Genomic DNA, 21,405 nt, shown 5'->3' with positions numbered 1-21,405 from the left:
CACTAGCATATGGAGAATTTTTGAATTGAACACTACCCAAATTTTCCAGCCAAAAATTAAAATGGAGAGCTCCTCATTAGAGTGATTCTTCCCTTCAGTTCTCCCCTTAGGTCTGTATCCAGTCAACAGCAAGTGTTATGTCAGCACCTAAAAACCCTGTGTGTTGCCCTGTTATCTAATCCAAAATTGTGCTTGCTTTTTGGGTTCCAGTAGCATCCATTCTTAACTAATTGTCCAATCAGTCAAGTAGTTTCAGTGAGTAGCTCAAAGGATGTGACATGAAAAGCAGGAAAAAATGGGTGTCTGGGTCGCTCAGTTGGTTGAACATCTCACTTCGGCTCAGGTCATGATCTCATAGTTCCTGAGTTCAAGCCACACATCAGCTCACTGCTGTCAGCTCAGAGCCCGCTCAGGATCCTCTGTCTCCCTCTCTTTCTGCTCCTCCTCCCACTCGTGCTCTCTCAAAAATAAACAGACATTAAAAAAAAAGCAGAAAAGAGACATCTGTTTGTACATTTACTAGACTAACTCATTTTAACCTTCTTGTTAATTTCTTGTTTCTATTCCAAAGCAGTATTGTGATGTGACTGCATTAAATTTAGGTGCAGAAGCACCTTGTTATTTATAGGAATACAACACATTAAAAGTAGGAGAAGAAAAGAGGCGAAAGACAAGAACAATGAGAAGATATTAGTATTGTGTTTTTTTTTCTTGATACTGAGATTATATATTTAGCATAGGCTTCTGTGTAGGGTAGCATTTGATCACTCGTCAAGCAGATACTTTATTTTACATCTTTCCCAATTGTAATAGTTAAATATCTAATTGTAAAAGTTTAATATGACATTGTTTATTGAAAATTTCACTTAATTGGGGGATGGTTTCTTTATTATAACTGATTCATATGTCTCAAGATAAAACTAGAACACTTGATGGCTTTACAGTATTATTTTTAGGTTACTCCCTACATCTGTTTTTTTCTCCTTTCATCTTTGATTCCGTAATTGTTAACTTCACTCTTGGAGTCTCCTGAACTTTAAACATCGCCTCATCTTCAGCTTTTTAGTTTTTCCTCTAATTACTGTGCATCATGTTTCTTCCATAATACCTCTATTAGTTTCCTGTTGTTGCTGTAACAAATTGCTATGGACTTGGTGGCTTAAAGCAACACATATTTATTATTTTATAGTTCTAGAGGTCAGTAGCCTGAAATTTGTCTCACTGGGATAAAAGCAAGATGTTGGCAGTGCTACATTTCTTCTTGAGGCTCATAAAGGAAAAATCCATTTTCTTGCTTCTCCATCTCCTAGAGGCTTCCTGCATTTCTTGATTCATGGCCCCTTCTATCTCAGAGCCAGCAGTACATGATTGTGTCTTTTTCTCATTGCTTACATTGCCACAGATTCTTCCTCCCTCTTCCACGTTTAAGAGCCCTTATGATTATATTGGGCCCATCAAGATAATCCATATTAAGCTGTTTATTTTTAAGGTCATCTGGTTAGCAACTTTAATTCCTCTGCCATGTTAATTCTCTCTGGCCATTTAACATAATATATTCACCAAGTTATATAGTACTGGGAATTAGGATATAGATACTTTTTTGTGGGGGGGCACTATTCTGCCTATCACAATGCCTATAATAACTCATTATTCCTTTATGGATCGCCACGTGACTCTTATTTCAGGCCTCACTTCTTGAGATCATTGCAATAGTTTTTGACTTTTTAGTTTCTCATCCCTAATCTCTGCTAGCATACTAATGTCCATAGAGTCCAGTATAGAGTATTACCTCTCTCTTCAAAAAGCTTCATTGGCAGCCTTTTCAGTAAGGCATGTTGTTTTGATTATGCAAATCATCAGTACTAATTTGTGTATACATTAATATATTTTTATTTTTGTTCATATGCTATTCATATGTTCATAAAATGAATATTTTACAAACTTACAAGAAAGTAAAACAAATTTAAAATTCTATACAAAAGGTGAAATAAACAAGATTTTGAAATATCGTAAAATTTTGTTTATAGTACAAAATTTCTACTCCTCGGTAAAATTGTTAGTATTATCAATGATAGAAATGTAATGAAATATTCACTATTAGTTTATGAAAATATTGGTTTAACACTTTGATTTAATATATTGAATATCTCAGACTACATCTAGATTATATTGATACTTATTATAGATGTTACAACTAAAAAAGTTACCTCATAATATACATATAAGAGATTATATTGTTTACTGCACTGTCATGATTCATTTTTCAGTCTGCTCTTCTAGTGGTGTCAAAGTGTTTTTTACTGAAATTTGACACATACATTTTTACCTTCTTTAATGTTAATCAGTTTTCCTTGCAATTTAATTAATCTTGTAAATTAATGAATCTGGCATTTTCAATTATTAACGAATTGCTGTAAACCATCTGAAATTCATTTAGAAGATTCCTACACAGACGAAAATCCCATTTCCAAATTTAAATATGTTGCTATACATTTGTTTAAATACATAACATACTTATGTCATTTGGTAACAAAAAATTTAAAAATGGGAATATTCCCAAACATTGATATTCTAAATGTTCTCTCCATAGTTTTTTTTCTATCCTCAAAGAAGTTCCTTTCTTAGCTATTAAAATCTTTACATTTACCTTGAAGGAACAGACAAAGTATGTATCACATTTTAAGTCTATTGTGATCATAGAAAAGGTCTGCAAATTTGGTATTAATTTCTCTAAAAGAAAAATGTATAATTCATCTTTAATTTAAGAACTCTGTAATTCATTTAACTATCTCTCTTGAGATAACCAATAAGCAACTTTGTTTAAATATCTCCCTTGAGATAACCAACAAATGAGTGATATATAAGATGTTCCTGATAAGTTCTCATCTTAGTATAAAGAATTATAAGAACTCTACTAATTAAAATTATCCACATCCATTGCATCTCAGGGCGGCTGTATATATAAGCACTGCAAGTGAGGGCAAGATTGACCCTCTCTGTCAAGTTCTTTTCAAGATTTGTGTCGATCCAACATATGAGTCAAGTAAGAAAGCCACACTGATCTTTGTGTTTTAAAAATTGGATAAGTTTAAACACATTTTTAACTTATTCTTCCTACCTTCAGTGGTTTAATTATTTTGTAAACTCCAATTTGTAGACCTCTGGACTAGAGAATAAATCTCATACTCTCTTGTATAGAGTTCAAAGCCTTCTGAGATCTCACTTCTATTTGATGGCTCACCTGTAATTTTCTTATGTTATTCATCCTGCATAGATTACCATTCTCCCTCCTTTGCTCAGTTTTTCCTCATCTGGTTCTCAAAATTCTACCCATCTTTCAAGCCATAGGACCTGACTGAATAGCACATGTTGGCTGAATGAAAGACCTTCTTACCTTTTCTTAACTTGGAATTACATAACCACTTATTTTTTGACTTGTTTGTGTGTATTTTTGAGTAGACCAAGACCTACAAATAGGGACTGTGACCATCAAATCAAATGTTTGCACCTAAGTGAGTGACTAGCACAAAATAAGTAGTTCGTAACAGTGTTTTTAAATGTTTATTTATTTTACAGAGAGAGAAACACAGAGTGTGAGCAGGGGAGAGGCAGAGAGAGGGAGACACAGAATCTGAAGCAGGTTCCAGGCTCTGAGCTGTCAGCACAGAACCTGATGTGGGGCTTGAACTCACGAACCATGAGATGACCCTGAGCTGAAGTTAGACACCTAATTGACTGAGCCATCCAGACGCCCCTCCGTAGCAGTTTATCAGATCATTTGTCATCCCATCTAGCTGTAATTAATATTTTCTTTCTCTGTTCTCAAAATCTGTATTCTATTACAGAGTAGGTACGCAATAACTACCTAATTAGAATAAGATTCAATAAGTGGCTCAGACTTTTTAGTTGTTTTTTTGTTTTGTTTTTTGCTTTGTAGTTAGATCTGACCCAGTGGTAAAGGCACAAGTGGAATTTTGATTGCTAGAGTGTCGTATAGTTGAGATGGAAAGTTATTTGGAAGTGTGCCTGATGCTGAACATCAAATCTTTAGTTGTTCACTTACCACAGTCATGTCTGTATATGTTATTTCACAGCAATGTGCAAATTGCTTATGACTGTACCCAGTAGAATGGTACTCTATCTGAGCTCATTTGCAGCAGTTTAAAAACAAACTCCAGAGCCCAATATCACAACTGTTTTTTTCCTTTTTGATCTTACCTCATTAGGGGGACAGGGTAAGGGTTGTATAATGTGCTGAAATCTGTCAATACTTTGTGTTTCTTATTCATTAAAACCTTCAGATGCTGTTTTCCTGGTGGTTCCATTTACCAGAGAGGGTGAGGAGAAAAACACTAAACAGGTGTTCTTGACTTGAAAAACAGCAATTTCAAGCAACTCACAAGGGGGTGATGTTGGAAATTTTCAGATTCTGAAGTTGTCACTGGGAGATAAATTTGGGTTACACATTCGCCTCTCATAAACAGACTTTCTTTAACATAAATTTCTGCAGTGCGTGAGGCACCTGATTTCTCTGGGGGCAGACATGCTTCACGGAGCAATCGTGCTGCAAAGAGATAGTGTATATTTTCCCAGCCTTCTTCCAAATGCACAGAAATGAGCTGGAGGAGTAGTATACTGAGCTGATAATATGGAATTCTAGCTTCCCCTGGCAAGGAGTAAAATACCTATGGCAAATATTTGGCTTGATTGATGGGAAAGTGTCTGAATTTTGAGTAACCTAAATTCAAGCTTAAATGTTTCTGTAGTACCATAAGAAGAATATTTGTCAAATAAACAATGAGGTATATTAGGTATCTATACAAAAGGATTGCATAGTACTGTCTTTGCTTCTTAGGTAGCACTGTCTGAAGCAAAGAGAAAGTTAAGAGAGATAATTCTTACAGCAGTGCTTCTCAAAACGTGGTCTCCAGGCCACTGGCATTAGCATTATGTCTGTTCTTGGGCCACATTCCAGAAATACTGAATCAGAAATTCTAAGAGTCGGGTCTAGGAATCTTGTGTTTTACCAAGTGCTCCAAATGATTCTGATACCTGCTAAAGTTGGAGAACCATTGTTCTGTCAGAATTTGACTCATTAATTCATTCAAACAATAATTATTGGGTATCTAAAAAGTTCTAGGCATTCTTTTTAAGTACTGATATTATAGCAGTGTGAAAAAATAGTCAAACTTTTGTTTTCTTGCAGCTTATATTCAAGTGAGCAATACGGGAAAGTCAAAGGGAATAAGAAATTCATTAGTTTGTGTATGTCATTTTGGGCCCTGCCAGATGTCCTTTTTAGTGACCATGATGTTTGAGGTGCAAATTCTGCCAAGTCTGCCTCACATGAACTGAACTTCATTTTATAAGTTAGCTACTTTCTCTTTCATGGCCAGCTCTTCTGGGACTGGTTTGAAAATCTCTGTCTAGATGCTCAAGATCCATGACTTACCTAAATGTGCAGCTGATCTGCAAATATTTGTTCCTCCAAATAATTTGTTAATCATCTCTCTCTGTTTAGCCCCCTAGTATGGGCATTGTAAATGAATTGACTGGCATGATCCCCAACATCTGGGCTCTGACTCTATAAAGGTTTATCATTGAACCATATGGTATAAATGACATACAATACAGGTATAACAGTTAACAGAGGGATGACTTAGATTATTAAATAAGTATTAGTGAACATTCTTACCATGAAAAATTAGAGGAATAGTAGGTCCTGAGCATTTGGTATTCGGTAGGCTAGAATCAGGAGGGATTCACTACCTTTCATCTAGTTAGTCATTTATCCAAAGGTTTTTTTCCCAACTTTGAAAATTTTCATAATAAAACATACAAATAAGCCAAAAGACAAGTACAATAAATACCTATATAATATCCTTTAAAATTTACTATCTATACTTCCTCTTTCTCTTTATCTCTCTCTCTCTGTCTCTCTCTCTCCACACACACACACACACACACACACACACACACACACACAGAGTTTTGCCATTCTATGTGAAAGTTTAAGTTGCATATATTAAAAAATATCACCCATTAATAATGCAGCCGGCATCTCTTAAGAATAAGGATATACGCCTAAGTTATCACAGTGTCATTATCATTCCTAAGAAAATAACAATCCCATAAACAAAATGCCTCCACTTTGTTTTCTCCACAACACTGACTTACTGAAGAGTTCAAGTCAGTTATTATGTATTATCTCCCACATTCTTGATTTGCCTGTTTCCTCTTGGTGTTATTTAATGTGTTCCTCTATTCCCTCAGTTCCCTACTGTCCAGAGTTACTGAAATTTAGGCCAGAGGCTTGATTGGATTTCATCCAATGGATGCTTGAATATCTGTAATGTACCAGTCACAGTCCAGTAAGTAAAACAGACAGTCTTGCTCTCATGAAGCTCAAATTCTATTTTGGGAAGATATAAAATAAACAGACATATTAGAAACCTGTATAGAGATAACGTCCCCTAATGGTAAATGCTATGATAAAAGTTAAGTATGGTGATGTGACAGTGACTTAGAGACAGTTAGTGACAGGAGTTAGCCAAGCAAGACCTCATTGTGGAGATGATATTTGAGCTGTTATCTGAATGGAAATAACAGGAAGTAAGGGAGAGGGGTGAGAAATATCAATTTGCTAAACCCACTGACTGAAACAAAGACTTCCTGGAGGATGTTGAATTTCATGAGTTTATTGAATGAAGGAAGGGAAATCTTGGGAAATATTTGAGAATTTTAGGAGGATAATCATGTGAGTCATTAGACAGGGGTTAGTGAGAACACTGTTGATCAATCAGATGGTAATTCTAGTAGTGTATTGTGGAGCCTGTTCTCTTTTGTTAGTAACTGCACGTATATACCTAGCTGGTGGCAATGGTACCAACACAATGGACAAAAAGGAGAAAATGTAAAAAAATAATCGAGGAATATACTAACATTTGATGAGCACTGTTGGTAATCATTATCCTTGCAAGTTCCTGAAATGTCATACAGATCTTCACTGGGAGTTGTATGCCAGAAAAATCCAGTGTTCACTGTGGAAGGTAGAGAAAGTTGGAATTATTGTTAGTTCTTCTGCCATGTTTGTCATCCTTCCTATCCCTTCAAAATGTATGACCTTCTATTATTCCAGTCTGTTTTTATGACTTGCTGGAGCCCACTCTGGATGCATTTATGAATGTAACTTATTAAACGCATGCAGATAAATATGAGTAACGACCTTTATGGTGAGTAGAGAGGGGAACTGAAGAAGATGCTTTTTTTGAACAGTTTTCATTTGGCTGTTTGACAGAAAAGCAGTAAAAAACTAGGTATTCATGTGTGCTTGTATGCTGTCATATTGCAGTGGATAATTGTCTCAGATGAAATATCTACGTACCTACATGGTACACATCTAGTAGGAGGTATCTATCCCGTGGTTGATTTCTCAGCTAGTATTTGACAAAGCCTGTGGGTGAGGTTTCTGACACCTGTCAGAGAGATCACGGGAAATGCTTTCTCTGGAAGTACATGGAGATAGAGCTGACTGGGCTTTGGCTGTTGAAAAGAGAGTCCTCAGAGAGAGAAACATGCTGGAGCAACTGACTGACATTCCTCATAGCTATTCCTGATAACTGTTCCTCTCGGTGGGCCTCAGTCTGCCCATCTGTGAAACCCATCTGTGAAATGTATGTATATTGAAAATGCTTGATGAATTTATGTGTCAGGAAAAAAAACTAAAAAAGAAGACATTCACCAGTCATGTAGTATTTCTAGGGATTTGTAATCAATGCTTATGGTTCTGTGCAAGTTGAATTCTGTTTTTGATTTATGTCTTTCTCAGTAAAATGCTGTACGTGCGCATGCATGTAGGTGCTTGTGCTTACTTTGGAGAAGGACCAAAGAGGATGAACACATTATTCTATTAAAATACAACACATTTCAGAAAAATTTGGAGTTAATTTACATACTTTCAAAAGGCCATGGTATGAAGCATAACTGTCCAATAAAAATTTCAGGGATTATGAAAATATTCTGTATATGCATTGTCTTGTATGATAGCCACTAGTCACATGTGGCTGTGGAGCATTTGAAATGTGACTGGTGTGAATGAGGAACTGAATTTTTAACTTAATTCAGTTAATTTAAACAGCCACAAATAGTTGGTGGCTACTATTTTAGAAAGAGTAGGTCTAAAGAGATGTTGAGGTTTTGCTTTTAAAAGTCAACATCTAATTAGGCAGTCTGCAAGATTGATTATTCTTGGATTTGGATTATTGGTATATTTTGTTGTGTTTAAATGTGCACCAGTTCCCACTCTCCTGCCCATTCCCTCTCCTTCCTGGTTTTACACACACACAAACACACACACACACACACACACACACTCTTCCTTTTTTTAATTTTTAAAAAATTTTTTTTTATTTTTTATTTTTTAATATATGAAATTTACTGTCCATAAATTGGTTTCCATAAATATGGAAAATTGGTTTCCATACAACACCCAGTGCTCATCCCAAAAGGTGCCCTCCTCAATACCCATCACCCACCCTGCCCTCCCTCCCACCCCCCATCAACCCTCAGTTTGTTCTCAGTTGTTTTTTTTTTTTTTTTTTTAACATTTATTTTTGAGACAGAGAGAGACAGAGCATGAATGGGGGAGGGTCAGAGAGAGGGAGACACAGAATCTGAAACAGGCTCCAGGCTCTGAGCTTTCAGCACAGAGCCTGACGCGGGGCTCGAACTCACGGACCGCGAGATCGTGACCTGGCTGAAGCCGGACGCTTAACCGACTGCGCCACCCAGGCGCCCCTGTTCTCAGTTTTTAAGAGTCTCTTATGCTTTGGCTCTCTCCCACTCTAACCTCTTTTTTTTTTTTTTCTCCTTCCCCTCCCCCATGGGTTTCTGTTACGTTTCTCAGGATCCACATAAGAGTGAAACCATATGGTATCTGCCTTTCTCTGTATGGCTTATTTCACCTAGCATCACACTCTCCAGTTCCATCCACGTTGCTACAAAAGGCCATATTTCATTTTTTCTCATTGCCACGTAGTACTCCATTGTGTATATAAACCACAATTTCTTTATCCATTCATCAGTTGATGGACATTTAGGCTCTTTCCATAATTTGGCTATTGTTGAGAGTGCTGCTATAAACATTGGGGTACAAGTGCCCCTATGCATCAGCACTCCTGTATCCCTTGGGTAAATTCCTAGCAGTGCTATTGCTGGGTCATAGGGTAGGTCTATTTTTAATTTTCTGAGGAACCTCCACACTGCTTTCCAGAGCGGCTGCACCAATTTGCATTCCCACCAACAGTGCCAGAGGGTTCCCGTTTCTCCACATCCTCTCCAGCATCTATAGTCTCCTGATTTGTTCATTTTGGCCACTCTGACTGGCGTGAGGTGATATCTGAGTGTGGTTTTGATTTGTATTTCCCTGATGAGGAGCGACGTTGAACATCTTTTCATGTGCCTGTTGGCCATCCGGATGTCTTCTTTAGAGAAGTGTCTATTCATGTTTTCTGCCCATTTCTTCACTGGGTTATTTGTTTTTCGGGTGTGGAGTTTGGTGAGCTCTTTATAGATTTGGATACTAGCCCTTTGTCCGATATGTCATTTGCAAATATCTTTTCCCATCCCGTTGGTTGTCTTTTAGTTTTGTTGGTTGTTTCCTTTGCTGTGCAGAAGCTTTTTTATCTTCATGAGGTCCCAATAGTTCACTTTTGCTTTTAATTCCCTTGCCTTTGGGGATGTGTCGAGTAAGAGATTGCTACGGCTGAGGTCAGAGAGGTCTTTTCCTGCTTTCTCCTCTAAGGTTTTGATGGTTTCCTGTCTCACATTCAGGTCCTTTATCCATTTTGAGTTTATTTTTGTGAATGGTGTGAGAAAGTGGTCTAGTTTCAACCTTCTGCATGTTGCTGTCTAGTTCTCCCAGCACCATTTGTTAACGAGACTGTCTTTTTTCCATTGGATGTTCTTTCCTGCTTTGTCAAAGATTAGTTGGCCATACGTTTGTGGGTCTAGTTCTGGGGTTTCTATTCTATTCCATTGGTCTATGTGTCTGTTTTTATGCCAATACCATGCTGTCTTGATGATGATAGCTTTGTAGTAGAGGCTAAAGTCTGGGATTGTGATGCCTCCCGCTTTGGTCTTCTTCAAAATTACTTTGGCTATTCGGGGCCTTTTGTGGTTCCATATGAATTTTAGGATTGCTTGTTCTAGTTTCGAGAAGAATGCTGGTGCAATTTTGATTGGGATTGCATTGAATGTGTAGATAGCTTTGGGTATTATTGACATTTTGACAATATTTATTCTTCCAATCCATGAGCAGGGAATGTCTTTCCATTTCTTTAAATTTTCTTCAATTACCTGCATAAGGTTTCTATAGCTTTCAGCATACAGATCTTTTACATCTTTGGTTAGATTTATTCCTAGGTATTTTATGCTTCTTGGTGCAATTGTGAATGGGATCAGTTTCTTTATTTGTCTTTCTGTTGCTTCATTGTTCGTGTATAAGAATGCAACTGATTTCTGTACATTGATTTTGTATCCTGCAACTTTGCTGAATTCATGTATCAGTTCTAGCAGACTTTTGGTGGAGTCTATCGGATTTTCCATGTATAATATCATGTCATCTGCAAAAAGCGAAAGCTTGACTTCATCTTCGCCAATTTTGATGCCTTTGATTTCCTTTTGTTGTCTGATTGCTGATGCTAGAACTTCCAGCACTATGTTAAACAAGAGCGGTGACAGTGGGCATCCCTGTCGTGTTCCTGATCTCAGGGAAAAAGCTCTCAGTTTTTCCCCGTTGAGGATGATGTTAGCTGTGGGCTTTTCATAAATGGCTTTTATGATGTTTAAGTATGTTCCTTCTATCCCGACTTTCTCAAGGGTTTTTATTAAGAAAGGGTGCTGGATTTTGTCAAAGGCCTTTTCTGCATCGATTGACAGGATCATATGGTTCTTCTCTTTTTTTTTGTTAATGTGATGTATCACGTTGATCAATTTGCGAATGTTGAACCAGCCCTGCATCCCAGGAATGAATCCCACTTGATCATGGTGAATAATTCTTTTTATATGCTGTTGAATTCGATTTGCTAGTATCTTATTGAGAATTTTTGCATCCATATTCATCAGAGATATTGGCCTGTAGTTCTCTTTTTTTACTGGGTCTCTGTCTGGTTTAGGAATCAAAGTAATACTGGCTTCATAGAATGAGTCTGGAAGTTTTCCTTCCCTTTCTATTTCTTGGAATAGCTTGCGAAGGATAGGTATTATCTCTGCTTTAAACGTCTGGTAGAACTCCCCTGGGAAGCCATCTGGTCCTGGACTCTTATTTGTTGGGAGATTTTTGATAACCGATTCAATTTCTTCGCGGTTATGGGTCTGTTCAAGCTTTCTATTTCCTCCTGATTGAGTTTTGGAAGAGTGTGAGTGTTTAGGAATTTGTCCATTTCTTCCAGGTTGTCCAATTTGTTGGCATATAATTTTTCATAGTATTCCCTGATAATTGTTTGTATCTCTGAGGGATTGGTTGTAATAATTCCATTTTCATTCATGATTTTATCTATTTGGGTCATCTCCCTTTTCTTTTTGAGAAGCCTGGCTAGAGGTTTGTCAATTTTGTTTATTTTTTCAAAAAACCAACTCTTGGTTTCGTTGATCTGCTCTACAGTTTTTTTAGATTCTATATTGTTTATTTCTGCTCTGATCTTTATGATTTCTCTTCTTCTGCTGGGTTTAGGCTGCCTTTGCTGTTCTGCTTCTATTTCCTTTAGGTGTGCTGTTAGATTTTGTATTTGGGATTTTTCTTGTTTCTGGAGATAGGCCTGGATTGCAATGTATTTTCCTCTCAGGACTGCCTTCGCTGCATCCCAAAGCATTTGGATTGTTGTATTTTCATTTTCGTTTGTTTCCATATATATTTTAATTTCTTCTCTAATTGCCTGGTTGACCCACTCATTCGTTAGTAGGGTGTTCTTTAACCTCCATGCTTTTGGAGGTTTTCCAGACTTTTTCCTGTGGTTGATTTCAAGCTTCATAGCATTGTGGTCTGAAAGTATGCATGGTATAATTTCAATTCTTGTAAACTTATGAAGGGCTGTTTTGTGACCCAGTATATGATCTGTCTTGGAGAATGTTCCATGTGCACTCGAGAAGAAAGTTTATTCTGTTGCTTTGGGATTCAGAGTTCTAAATATATCTGTCAAGTCCATCTGATCCAATGTATCATTCAGGGCCCTTGTTTCTTTATTGACTGTGTGTCTAGATGATCTATCCATTTCTGTAAGTGGGGTGTTAAAGTCCCCTGCAATGACCACATTCTTATCAATAAGGTTGCTTATGTTTATGAGTAGTTGTTTTATATATCTGGGGGCTCCGGTATTCGGCGCATAGACATTTATAATTGTTAGCTCTTCCTGATGGATAGACCCTGTAATTATTATATAATGCCATTCTTCATCTCTTGTTACAGCCTTTAATTTAAAGTCTAGTTTGTCTGATATAAGTATGGCTACTCCAGCTTTCTTTTGGCTTCCAGTAGCATGATAAATAGTTCTCCATCCCCTCACTCTCAATCTAAAGGTGTCCTCAGGTCTAAAATGAGTCTCTTGTAGACAGCAAATAGATGGGTCTTGTTTTTTTTATCCATTCTGATACCCTATGTCTTTTGGTTGGCGCATTTAATCCATTTACATTCAGTGTTATTATAGAAAGATACGGGTTTAGAGTCATTGTGATGTCTGTATGTTTTATGCTTGTAGTGATGTCTCTGGTACTTTGTCTCACAGGATCCCCCTTAGGATCTCTTGTAGGGCTGGTTTAGTGGTGACAAATTCCTTCAGTTTTTGTTTGTTTGGGAAGACCTTTATCTCTCCTTCCATTCTAAATGACAGATTTGCTGGATAAAGGATTCTCGGCTGCATATTTTTTCTGTTTAGCACACTGAAGATATCGTGCCAAGCCTTTCTGGCCTGCCAAGTTTCAAAGGAGAGATCAGTCACGAGTCTTATAGGTCTCCCTTTATATGTGAGGGCACGTTTATCCCTTGCTGCTTTCAGAATTTTCTCTTTATTCTTGTATTTTGCCAGTTTCACTATGATATGTCATGCAGAAGATCGATTCAAGTTACGTCTGAAGGGAGTTCTCTGTGCCTCTTGGATTTCAATGCCTTTTTCCTTCCCCAGTTCAGGAAAGTTCTCAGCTATAATTTCTTCAAGTACCCCTTCAGCACCTTTCCCTCTCTCTTCCTCCTCTGGGATACCAATTATGCGTATATTATTTCTTTTTAGTGTATCACTTAGTTCTCTAATTTTCCCCTCATACTCCTGGATTTTTTTATCTCTCTTTCTCTCAGCTTCCTCTTTGTCCATAACTTTATCTTCTAGTTCACCTATTCTTTCCTCTGCCTCTTCAATCCGAGCTGTCGTCGTTTCCATTTTGTTTTGCATTTCGTTTAAAGCGTTTTTCAGCTCCTCGTGACTGTTCCTTAGTCCCTTGATCTCTGTGGCAAGAGATTCTCTGCTGTCCTGTATACTGTTTTCAAGCCCAGCGATTAATTTTATGACTATTATTCTAAATTCACTTTCTGTTACATTATTTAAATCCTTTTTGATCAGTTCATTAGCTGTTGTTATTTCCTGGAGATTCTTCTGAGGGGAATTCTTCCGTTTGGTCATTTTGGATAGTCCCTGGAGTGGTGAGGACCTGCAGGGCACTTCCCTGTGCTGTGGTGTATAACTGGAGTTGGTGGGCGGGGCCGCAGTCCGACCTGATGTCTGCCCCAAGCCCACGGCTGGGGCCACAGTCAGACTGGTGTGTGCCTTCTCTTCCCCTCTCCTAGGGTCAGGATTCACTGTGGGGTGGCGTGGCCCGTCTGGGCTACTTGCACACTGCCAGGCTTGTGGTGCTGGGGATCTGGTGTATTAACTGGGGTGGGTAGGCAAGGTGCACAGGGGCAGGAGGGGCTGGCTTAGCTCGCTTCTCCTTAGGTGATCCACTTCAGGAGGGGCCCTGTGGCAGCGGGAGGGAGTCAGATCTGCTGCCGGAGGTTTGGCTCCACAGAAGCAGAGTTGGGTGTTTGCGCGGAGCGAGCAAGTTCCCTGGCAGGAACTGGTTCTCTTTGGGATTTTGGCTGGGGGATGGGCGAGGGAGATGGCGCTGGCGAGCGCCTTTGTTCCCCGCCAAGCTGAGCTCTGCCGTCCGGGGGCTCAGCAGCTCTCCCTCCCTTTGTCCTCCAGCCTTCCCGCTTTCGGAGCAGAGCTGTTAACTTCTGACCTCCCAGACGCTAAGTCGCGCTTGCTGTCGGAACACAGTCCGTCCGGCCCCTCCGCTTTTGCCAGCCAGACTCGGGGGCTCTGCTTGGCCGGCGAGCCGCCCCTCAGCCCCGGTTCCCTCCCGCCAGTCCATGGGGCGCGCCGCCTCACCGCCCTTCCTACCCTCTTCCGTGGGCCTCTCGTCTGCGCTTGGCTCCCGAGACTCCGTTCTGCTAATCCTCTGGCGGTTTTCTGGGTTCTTTAGGCAGGTGTAGGTGGAATCTAAGTGATCAGCAGGACGCGCGGTGAGCCTAGCGTCCTCCTACGCCACCATCTTCCCCCTGCATCCTCACACACACTCTTCCTTATTGCTAAGCACTAATTTTTTTTTTTATATCCACACTTCTTGTGGCAGTACAATGTACATACTATGCTACATCAAAATTTTCACCATTTGTTCTCCTTTAAAATTAGGAACCAGATGTCTAGCCTGATTTAAATTCTCAAAGGTAATTGATATCTTTCATGGTGGTCAAATCTTTCTCCTTAACTTCTGGTTATCTCTACTAATATCAGCCCTTGCTTTAAGATCGCTCTTTAGCCTCTTTGGTGCTATGACATCCTGAGTATATGTCTTTTTCCAGTTATGTTTTCCTCTTTTTTCCAGTGTCCTTTAACATTATGGACATTTCCTACAGCTCAGATTTACTCTTCTGGATTCAGCTAAAAATTCTGATTAAGTTTTTTTTTTTTTTTTTTTTTTAGGAAATACATCTAATCCTCATCTCTCTAGTCATCTGTCTGAAAATCTCACACTTTCTCCTTGAGTTTTCTTATTTGATGTGTAAAAATGTAAGTTTAATATTAAAACAACTTTTAATTTTCCTGTCAAAATGAATCCCCCATCCAGTGTTGAAATATACTACTGTATTTCCTGTTATGCAGAGTTGAAGGCTTGGTCATCCTTACTTTCCACACTTTTTGTGCTTCCTCTCAACTCAGCGTTTGCTGACAGTTGTTTTTCTTTTTTTTTAGTAATATATGGAATGCTTCATGAATTTGCATCTCATCCTTGTTGAGTGGGCATGCTTATCTCTGTATCATGCTGATTTTAGTGTGTGTTACTAAGGCAGATACAATTTTTCCTCTGTCATGGATGTTGGGTTATAACTAGTCCTTTTTCTACTGTTCACTTGACAGTAGGGACTTGACTAGGGACTTCTTTGGCTTACATGTGCATTACATCTGTCCCCTAATTGGTTCTGTTACCTCTGGTCTTAATGGGGGTTGTACTAATGACTCCATTTCTATCTTATCTTATGATTCTGCATTCATTTAACACTCTGGGTATGTGGGCTTGGTCACTCTTGCAGAATCATTCTTACTTTTCCAACTATATGCCTTTGCTTAATACTACCAGCTCTTCCAAAAGTTGAATTGTGCATTCAGATCCTACATGCCTAACCCTTCTATTCTGTTATTCATAGATTATTCACCAACCATGTATTGAGTGCTTGCTTTTGCAGGCATGAACTTTAGTGCTCAGCTCATAACAAGACAGAATCTCTGCTTTCAAGGAGATTACATTATAATGGGGACTCTGACAAGTAAATAGGCAGTTATGGTGCAGTGTGATAAACTCGCATCATCATCTAGAAACCATCCCAAACTATTGCCTTCTCTAAACTCACAGAGATTACTCATTGACCACCTAATTACATTACTAATTTTTATACTATCACCTATCGATTTTACTATTATGTGTTACTCTTATTTCCTCTATTAGATTTTAAGCTCCTTGAGGGTAGAGAATACATTTTATACTGCTGAATATATCCTATAGCCTCAAGCCCATAATATTTCATATAAAAAGTAAATATTAAGTGTCTGGAAATTTATGAGAGAGCCATATTTTACCTTTAAGAATCTTCACACTGCATAAGCATTTTTCTGTCTACATAAAATTCAGAAATGTGGTGAGAGAAGGTGAGGGTTTTTTGGTACTCAGTTTATATTGGATGATGGTGTTAAACATGTAAATTGAATTACTTATGCTATTTAAAACAAAATCTGTATTACACAATGTTAGGTGCTTATACTTCAGATTTCCCCCGATACAAAATACTTAATAAAAGTGAAATATAGAAATTAGAATTGTATTTCCAAACTATTATGAAATATATGTTGATACTCAGAAGCCAAGAGTAAAAGATTACAATTATTAAAGTTTAAAAACAGATGTTGATTTTGCAAAAAAAAATTAGTTTTTTATTAATATAGTTGGACTTATGAAGCCCTATTTGGATGAAGCCGATTTTTCTAATAGAATAATCTTTAAAGGTAAATATAAATAAACTATAGCCTTTCAACATTTTCATCAATTAAAAAATTATTAGATTTTAATCTAACTCTGGCTTATTCCCAGTTGTTGAGTATAATACTTCCTGGTAAATTAACTTTCCATACAAATGTTTTTCTCTCTGCTTTTTGTTAATTTAAACAACTTTATTAAAGCATAATTGTCATAAAACAAACCACATATTTAAGGTATAAAAATGGATACGTTGGGATATATGTATATGCCAGTGAAGCCATCATCAAAATTGAGATAATGAAAATGTGCATCACTCTTAAAAATTTCCTACGGGCACCTGAGTGGCTCTGTCAGTTAAGCATCTGACTTTGGTTCAGGTCATGATCTAATGGTTTGTGAGTTTGAGCCCCACATTGGGCTTGCACTAGCAGCACGGAGCCTGCTTCAGATTCTCTGTCTTCCTCTCTCTGCCCCTCCCCAACTTTCTCTTACCTTCCTTTTCTCTCTAAAAAATAAATAAACATTTAAAAAAATTTCTTCATTTGTGTAATTCCTCTAACCCCTCTCCATCTCCTCCACCAAAGGCAAACATGAATCTGTTTTCTGTGAGTATAGATTTGCCTTTTGTAGAATTTTATGTAAATGAATTCATATAGTATATGTGCTTTCTGGTCTATTTTCTTTCCTTAGTATATTTAAGATTTATCCATGTTACATTTAACAGTTCTTCACTACTTTTTATTGTCGAGTAAAAACACATCTGATTTTTATATATCAGTTGTGTATTCTGCAACTTTACATAATTTGTTGATTAATCTTAACAGCTGTTTTGGTGTGGAGTCTCTATGGTGTTATATATATACATGGTATATATAATATATCTGTAAATAGAGACAGTTTTACTTCTTTCTTTCCAATTTGGATTCCTTTTATTTCTTTTCCTTGCCTAATTTCTTGGGCTAGGACTTCCAGTACTGTGTTGAATTACTTAGTGTTTAATGTATAGCTCTTTTTACATCTTTGGTCAGATTTATTATAAAATGTTCCATACTTTTTATGTTATTGTAAATGGTATTTTTTAAATTTCAAATTCTCATTTGTTGAGAGCATATAAAAATACAATTGGTTTTTAATATTTTTAATGTTTATTTATTTTTGGGGGGAGAGAGAGAGAGAGAGAACCAGAATCTAAAGTAGGCTCCAGGCTCCAAGCTTTCAGCACAGAGCCTGACACAGGGCTCAAACCCATGAACCACGAGATCATGACCTAAGCTGAAGTTGGACGCTTAACTGACTGAGCCACCCAGGCGCCCCACAATTGGTTTTTGTGTAGTGATCTTTTATCCTGCACTTCAGTAAACTCATTTATTAGTTCCAGTGGCTTTTTGTAGATTTCATTTGAATTTTTTTATACAGATGATCATGTTGACTGTGAATAAAGAGTGTTTTACATGTTTTTATTTTTCCTATCCTTGATGCTTTTATTTCTTTCCTTTCCCTGATTGCACTGCCTAAAACCTCTAGTACAATGTTGAAGAGAAATAATGAGAATATACATCCTTGTTTTATTCCTTATCTAAGGAAGAGAACATTTGGTCTTTCAACATTAAGTGTAATGTTAGCTGTAGGTTATTTGTAGTTGGTCTTGAATATGTGGGGGAAGTTCTCTGTATTCTTAGTTCTGAGAGTTTTTATTAGGAATGGAAGTTGAATTTTGACAAATGATTTTTCTGCATCAATTGATAAGATCATGTTTTCTTATTTTTTTATAATGTTAATATGGTAGATTACGTTGATTGATTTGTGAACATTAAAACAGTGTTGCATTTGGTCATGTCAATTATTCTTTTTATTTATTGTGGGAATTGATATGCAAAGACTATGTTGAGGTTTTGTATCTATGATCATGAGAAACATTATTCTATATTTTCCTTTTCTTGTAATGTCTTCCAGGTTTTGGTATCAAGGGAATACTGATCTCAAATGTGAACTTGAAAGTATTCCTTCTTGTTTAACTTTTTGAAGGTTTTATGTAGAATTTTTATTGTTTTTCTCTTAATTGCTTGGCCCAATTCACAAAAGAAGCTATCTGTGACTAGTGTTTACTTTCTGGGTGGATTTTTAACTGTAGATTAAATTTTGTTAATAGATAATGGACTATTGAAGTCATCTATTTGTTCTTCAATGAGCTTTATTAGTTTTGTCAAGGAATTTGCTCATTTTGTCTGACTTGTCACATTTATGACCATAAGGTGGTTCATTATATTCCTTTGTTAGTTTTAACAACTTCATTGAAATATAATTCATATACCATACAGTTCACTTGAAAGGTAATATTCAGTGATTTTTAGTATTTCCATGGGGTTTTAAAACTATTACCGCTCTCTATTCTTAGAATAGTTTCTTTGCCCTAAAAGAAACTTCATACCTATTAGCTGTTATTCCTTATTCTCCTCTCCCTGATAGCCCTAGGCAACCATTTTCTGTCTACTGTATCTACTTTCTATCTCTACAGAGTTGCCTATTCTGGACATTTCATCTAAGTGGAATAATAAATATGTGATATTTTGAGACTGATTTATTTCACTTAGAATACTGTTTTCATGTTATAATATGTGTAAGTGCTTACTCCTTTTTGTGACCAAATAATATTCCATTGTATGGATATATGTTAGTTTGTCATTTATTTGGGAAGACCTTTATCTCTCCTTCTTTTCTAAATGACAGACTTGCTGGATAAAGGATTCTCAGCTGCATATTTTTTCTGTTCATTACATTGAAGATTTCCTGCCATTCTTTTCTGGCTTGCCAAGTTTCAGTAGAGAGATCCGTCACGAGTCTTATAGGTCTCCCTTTATACGTTAGAGCATGTTTCTCCCTAGCTGCTTTCAGAATTTTCTCTTTATCCTTGTATTTTGCCAGTTTCACTGTGATATGTCATGCAGAAGATCGATTCAAGTTACGTCTGAAGGGAGTTCTCTGTGCCTCTTGGATTTCAATGCCTTTTTCCTTTCCCAGATCAGGGAAGTTCTCAGCTATTATTTCTTCAAGTACCCCTTCAGCACCTTTCCCTGTCTCTTCCTCCTCTGGGATACCAATTATGCGTATATTATTTCTCTTTAGTGCATGACTTAGTTCTCTAATTTTCCCCTCATACTCCTGGATTTTTTTATCTCTCTTTTTCTCAGCTTCATCTTTTTCCATAATTTTATCTTCTAGTTCCCCTATTCTCTCCTCTGCCTCTTCATTCCAAGCTGTGGTTGTCTCCATTTTATTTTGCAACTCATTGATATCATTTTTTAGCTCCTCCTGTCTGTTCCTTAGTCCCTTGATTTCTGTAGCAATAGATTCTCTGCTGTCCTGTATACTGTTTTCAAGCCCAGTGATTAATTTTATGACTATTATTCTAAATTCACTTTCTGTTATATTGTTTAAATCCTTTTTGATCAGTTCATTAGCTGTTGTTATTTCCTGGAGATTCTTTTGAGGGGAATTCTTCTGTTTTGTCATTTTGGATAGTCCCTGGAGTGGTGTGGGACTTCGGGACACTTCCCCTGTGCTGTCTTGAATAACTGCTTTGGTGGGCGGGGCCGCAGTCCAACCTGATGTCTGCCCCCAGCCCACTGCTGGGGCCACAGTCAGACTGGTGTGTACCTTCTCTTCCCCTCTCCTAGGGGCGGGATTCACTGTGGGGTGGCGTGGCCCATCTGGGCTACTTGCACACTGCCAGGCTTGTGGTGCTGGGGATCTGGTGTATTAGCTGGGGTGGATTGGCAAGGTGCACGGAGAGGGGGGGCGCTGGAGGGGCAGGCTCAGCTCGTTTATCCTCCCGTGATCCACTTTGGGAGGGGCCCTGCGGCACTGGGAGGGAGTCAGACCTGCTGCCGGAGGGATGGATTTGCAGAAGCACAGTGTTGGGTGTTTGCGTGGTGCAAACAAGTTCCCTGACAGAAACTGGTTCCCTTCGGGATTTTGGCTGGGGGATGGGCCAGGGAGATGGCGCTGGTGAGCGCCTTAGTTCCCCACCAAGCTGAGCTCAACAACTCTCCCTCCTGCTGTCCTCCAGCCTTCCCGCTCTCTGAGCAGAGCTGTTAACTTATAACCTCCCAGATGTTAAGTCCCGCTTGCTGTCAGAGCACACTCCGTCTGGCCCCTCTGCTTTTGCAAGCCAGACTCGGGGGCTCTGCTTGGCCGGCAGGCCGCCCCTCCGCCCCGGCTCCCTCCCGCCAGACCGTGTAGCGCACACCGCCTCTCCGCCCTTCCTACCCTCTTACATGGGCCTCTCGTCTGCACTTGGCTCCAGAGAATCAGTTCTGCTAGTCTTCTGGTGGTTTTCTGGGTTAGTTAGGCAGGTGTAGGTGGAATCTAAGTGATCGGCAGGATGTGGTGAGCCCAGCGTTCTCCTATGCCGCCATCTTCCTCGATCTCCTGTTAGTTTGTCATTTAATGGACATTTGGATTATTTCCACTTTTTGACTATTATGAATAATGCTGCTATGAACATTTATTTATATATTTTTATGTGGACAGACGTTTTCATTTCTTTTGAGTACCTAGGAGTGGAGTTACCAGATCATACGTTAACTCTTACGTTTAACTTTTAGCAGAACTGTCAAACTGTTTTTTTTTTCCAGAGTAACCATAGCATTTTACATTACCATGAGAAATATGTGATAGTTGTAATTTTTCTACATGCTCACCAATATGTGTTATTGTCTGTTGTTAGTGGGTGTGACATGGTATCTCACTGTAGTTTTAGTTGTATTTCCTTAGTGACTAGTGTTGAACATCTTTTTATGTGCATATTGGCCAATTGTATATCTTCTTTAGGGAAATGACTCTTCAAAT

The 21,405-nt window shown here is 38.2% G+C and overlaps 1 non-coding gene across 1 annotated transcript; it reads right to left on the bottom strand.

Moving 5' to 3' along the window:
• Window positions 1-15,278: 15,278 nt before the first annotated feature.
• Window positions 15,279-15,380, bottom strand: LOC122232317. The gene has a single exon (XR_006209650.1). It is a non-coding gene; the product is annotated as a U6 spliceosomal RNA (small nuclear RNA).
• Window positions 15,381-21,405: the final 6,025 nt, after the last annotated feature.

Source organism: Panthera tigris, chromosome A1 (genome assembly GCF_018350195.1).
Source record: "Panthera tigris isolate Pti1 chromosome A1, P.tigris_Pti1_mat1.1, whole genome shotgun sequence".
NCBI classification, from domain to species: Eukaryota; Metazoa; Chordata; class Mammalia; order Carnivora; family Felidae; genus Panthera; species Panthera tigris.
The sequence above is the reverse complement of the archived record's forward strand: the minus strand, read 5'-3'. Positions and strand labels throughout refer to the sequence as shown.